Below are 5,000 nucleotides of genomic sequence, written 5' to 3'. Positions count from 1 at the left end.
AGAACGAGAGGGGAGGAGAGGTGGAAAGAGAATGGGAGGTGGAGTTTGACCAGTTAGGATTGTTAAACAGGGAAAGTAGTAGTTTTGGGGAGGAAAGGGGAGAGGGGAGATGGGGAGGTGGGGAGAGGGGGTGACTGACCAGTAGGTAAATTTAAAGAAGGGTTTGGAGAGGAGAGGGAAGATGAAAGGGAGGGGGAGGAAAGAGGAAGGGAAGGGAGGGGAGGAAATAGAGGGAAGGGGAGGAAAGGAAACAATCTCTTTTTTTTTTTTTTTTTTTGTCTATTTCTTTTTCCTTTTCCTCTTCTTCCTCTTTCCTTTCTCCATCCTTCTCTTCCCCTCCTCCTCTTCTCCTCTCCCGCCCACTTATCTTCATCTCCTTTATATATTCTTCGCTTTCTCCTTTCTTTTCTTTCTTTCTCTTACCTTCTTTCTTTATTTTTCTCTATTTTTGTATATTTTATTCCTTTTATCTTTTCTCTTCCAGTTTTTTCTCCTCTTCTGCTCTTCCTCCTTTCTTTCTTTCTTTCTTTCTTTCTTTCTTTCTTTCTTTCCTTCCTTCGTTCATTTGCTTTGTGTTTCCTCGTTTCTTAATAGCTAGAGAGAGAGAGAGAGAGAGAGAGAGAGAGAGAGAGAGAGAGAGAGAGAGAGAGAGAGAGAGAGAGAGAGAGAGAGAGAGAGAGAGAGAGAGTTCGTCCTTTCGAGGTCACAAGATGGAAAAGTAAAGGTAGAAGATACATAATTCTCTCTCTCTCTCTCTCTCTCTCTCTCTCTCTCTCTCTCTCTCTCTCTCTCTCTCTCTCTCTCCCACACATTGAGGGAATCTCTCACCAGCCATTTAAGAACATGACAAGGATTTATCTGCTCAGTTAGAGAGAGAGAGAGAGAGAGAGAGAGAGAGAGAGAGAGAGAGAGAGAGAGAGAGAGAGAGAGAGAGAGAGAGAGAGAGAGGAGAGAGAGAAGAGAGAGAGAGAGAAGCAGGCAGACAGACGTGAAGTATTGGGCTGAAACAAAGGTTGAGAGAGAGAGAGAGAGAGAGAGAGAGAGAGAGAGAGAGAGAGAGAGAGAGAGAGAGAGAGAGAGAATATTTCTTGCCGCAGCAAAAGTTTTATGTGTGAAAGAAAGTTTGATAAAACGGTGAAACACGAGAGGAGGAGGAGGAGGAGAAGAAGAAGAAGAAGAAGAAGAAGAAGAAGAAGAAGAAGAAGAAGAAGAAGAAATAGATAACGCAGAAGAAAAGAAATGGCCTCCCCCTCCTCCTCCGCCTCCTCCTCCTCCTCCTCCTCCTCCTCCTCCTCCTCCTCCTCCTCCTCCTCCTCCTCCTCCTGCTCACGTACAGACATTCCAAGCTTATTTCATTTTTTATTACAATATTATCATTATCTTTTTTTTTTTACCTTCACTTTTCTTTTCCAATACATTTCATTTTTTTATCAGTTTCAATTTAAATATTTCTTTTGAATTGACTTTATCCTTTTAATTTCTTTTCGTCACACGCTCTCTCTCTCTCTCTCTCTCTCTCTCTCTCTCTCTCTCTCTCTCTCTCTCTCTCTCTCTCTCTCTCTCTCTCTCTCTCTCTCTCTCTCTCTCTCTATGTCTTCCTTTTTATTAGTTTATTCCTTTATTACAACACTAGAATAAAAATAAAAAACAATAATAAAAGAAGAAATGGAGGAGGAGGAGGAGGAGGAAGAAGAAGAAGAAGAAGAAGAAGAAGAAGAAGAAGAAGAGCTAAGTCATGCCAAAACTATAATGACTTTAGAACAATAGTTATATACGAGACCCCTAACCTCTCTCTCTCTCTCTCTCTCTCTCTCTCTCTCTCTCTCTCTCTCTCTCTCTCTCTCTCTCTCTCTCTCTCTCTCTCTCTCTCTCTCTCTCTCTCCTTCAACTCTGTCGCTTCTGGTATGTAAGAACCTGGAGGAAGAGGAGGAGGAGGAGGAGGAGGAGGAGGAGGAGGAGGAGGAGGAGGAGGAGGAGGAGGGGGAGGATATGGTAAGGGGGGAGGGTGATTGTGATATTTGAGTTACTAAGGGCAGGTGGGAGGAGGAGGAGGAGGAGGAGGAGGAGGAGGAGGAGGAGGAGGAGAAGGGGTAAGCAGTAGTGGGTGGTAGTGATAGTGGTGGTGATGGTGGTGGTGAGGAGGGGAGGGTGTGGAATGTTGGTGGTGATTGCGTTGGAGGAAAGTGGTGTGGGTATTGAGGAAGTGGAGGAGGAGGAGGAGGAGGAGGAGGAGGAGGAGGTAGAGGTGATGGAAGAGGAGGAGATGGAGGTGGTGGGAGATATTTTGAATGGAGGACATGAAGTGGAAGATAGGGGTAGGAGGAGGAGGAAGAGGAGGAGGAGGAGGAGGAGGAGGAGGAAGAGGAGGAGGGTTTTGCCTTACATAAATGAATAATCAAATAATTATATAGATAAACAAAACAGATTATATACAACAAAAATATAATTATGAGTTTGCAAGGTAGTTATGCACGTTAGAGAGAGAGAGAGAGAGAGAGAGAGAGAGAGAGAGAGAGAGAGAGAGAGAGAGAGAGAGAGAGAGAGAGAGAGAGCTTGTTGTTGTTGTCCTTCTTCTTTTTCCTCTTCCTCTTCCTCTTCCTCTTCTTCTTCCTCCATTTGTTTCTTTATATAACGAATGAAGAAGAGTTGAAGAATAATTGATAAAGACATGGACACACACATGATAAATTAATTAACAAGAACAAAAAGAAGAAAAGAAGAAAGTTGAACAAATGAGGTACGAGTTTAAAGGTTACGAGAGAGAGAGAGAGAGAGAGAGAGAGAGAGAGAGAGAGAGAGAGAGAGAGAGAGAGAGAGAGAGAGAGATAATGGAGCAAATAGCAGGCAAATTTTTCACTGAATAAGGAATAAAGGAGAAGAATTTTATATATATCTTTATTTCGTTTTCTCCTTTTTTTTTTTATCTTTTTATTGGTGCTCAAGTGGACAGTTGGTGCCGTGATTGGAGGAGCAGGAGAAGAAGAAGAAGAAGAAGAAGAAGAAGAAGAAGAAATCTATGAATAGAAAAGATTGAATAAAGAAAGGAAGAACAAGAAAGAGAAATAGAAACAGAAATATAAAATAACACGTAGATGAGAGAGAGAGAGAGAGAGAGAGAGAGAGAGAGAGAGAGAGAGAGAGAGAGAGAGAGAGAGAGAGAGAGAGAGAGAGAATATTTTAATGCGCTTTGTAATCCGATTATCATTATTATTCTGTGATAAACACACACACACACACACACACACATGCGTGCGTGCGCGCGCGCGTCACTCATACTTATCATTCTAAACCAATTTTTTTCTTTTCAGGTATGCAGTGAGAGTGGACACAGGTGAGGGGAGGAGAGTGGGAGGTAAGGGAGAGGGAGGGAGAGAAGGGGGGCGTCCTCTCTCTCTCTCTGTCTCTCTCTTGCTGTGCTGAGGGGAGAGAGAGGGGAGGGGGAGGGGAAAGCCGCCCCCCACAAAAAAATCTTCATCTTTATCCTGATTGACTGATACGATTATGAAAATGGTGGTGGTGGTGGTGGTGGTGGTGGTGGTGGTGGTGGTGGTTGTAGTGGTAGTAGTGGTGGTTGTAGTGGTAGTAGTGGTGGTGGTAGAACTAGTAATAGTCGTAGTTCATGTAGTAGTTGTAATAGTAGTAGCAGTAGTAATGATTATAGCAGTTTCAGTGTTAGTTGTGGTAGTAGTAGTAGTAGTAGTAGTAGTAGTAGTAGTAGTAGTAGTAGTAGTAGTAACAGCGATATTTTTAGCATAATTCCATAAATAGACAAACAAATAAGTAAAACGATATGTAAACAAACACTTACTGAACTGTGTGTGTGTGTGTGTGTGTGTGTGTGTGTGTGTGTGTGTGTGTGTGTGTGTGTGTGTGTGTGTGTGTGTGTGTTCGTGATCGTGCATACATTTGCGTGTGGAGGTGAGGAAGGGTGTGACAGATGGGGGGAGGGAGGGGGAGAAGAAAGGAAGGAGGAGGAGGAGGAGGAGGAGGAGGAGAAGGATTTGTGGTGGTGGTTGTGGTGGTGGTGACCGTGACTTAGGAGGAGGAGGAGGAGGAGGAGGAGGAGGTGGGGAGAGACTTAAGCAGGTAGGAAGACGAGGAGGAGGAGGAGGAGGTGGAAGAATGGGGGCAGAAGGAAGGAAAGGAACAGGTGGAAGAGAAGGAGGAGAAGAGAAGAAGGTAAAATAAAAGAGGGAGGAAGGAAGGAAGAGATAAAGATTAAATTATAGAGAATCAGAAAAGGAAGAGAAAAGAAGAAGAACAGACAGTAGAAAGGGAGGAAAAATGATAAAAGTGAGAAAAGGAGTAAGAGGAGAAGGGAAGATGGGAGATAACGAATGAAAGAAAACGGAACAAACAAATAAGTGATAAACAAAACAGGAGGCTGGATAATGAAGGGGAAGAGAAAGGAAGGGGAAGAAGGAGATGCCTGCTGGTGAGGGGAGGGCACGATAAGGATACAAGTGGAGAGGGAAGAGAAAGGGGAAGGGGAGGGAGGGGAGAGCGGAGATGGGGAGGAGAAGGGTGGGGTGACATGACCTGACCTTGATCACCCCTTTGGAAACTCACCCTAGATTCAGTCACGATATTGGGGAGAAGGGAGGGAGGGAGGGAGGGAAGGTGAGGGGGAAGGGGGAGAGGAGAGGGGAAGGAAAGGGGAAGATGGAGGAGTTCATGGTCAGAGGGGAGTAGGATGATGGGATAAAGGGTGCAGTTTCTCTCTCTCTCTCTCTCTCTCTCTCTCTCTCTCTCTCTCTCTCTCTCTCTCTCTCTCTCTCTCTCTCTGGCATTTGATTCATTCCATTGTGCCTTTAGTTTCTCCCCTCCCCTCCCCTCCCCTCCCCTCCCCTCCTCCCCCTTCCCCATCCCCTTCCTTTCTCTCTTCCTTCCCTTCCATGTATGTATTTTATTCCCTTTTATTTATTTTTTTCTTATTCTTTATCCATTTCTCGCATTTTTTCCCCTTTTCTCTCGCATTTCATTTTTTTCCTTTCGTTTCC

The 5,000-nt window shown here is 44.3% G+C and overlaps 1 protein-coding gene across 34 annotated transcripts in view; it reads left to right on the top strand.

Moving 5' to 3' along the window:
- Positions 1-5,000, top strand: part of LOC135102403 (spectrin beta chain, non-erythrocytic 2-like) — a 161,424-nt gene that overhangs the window by 38,921 nt on the left and 117,503 nt on the right. The window lies entirely within an intron of this gene.

This window comes from Scylla paramamosain, chromosome 7 (assembly GCF_035594125.1).
Source record: "Scylla paramamosain isolate STU-SP2022 chromosome 7, ASM3559412v1, whole genome shotgun sequence".
Taxonomy (NCBI): Eukaryota; Metazoa; Arthropoda; class Malacostraca; order Decapoda; family Portunidae; genus Scylla; species Scylla paramamosain.
This window is presented reverse-complemented; position numbering and strand designations above follow the sequence as displayed.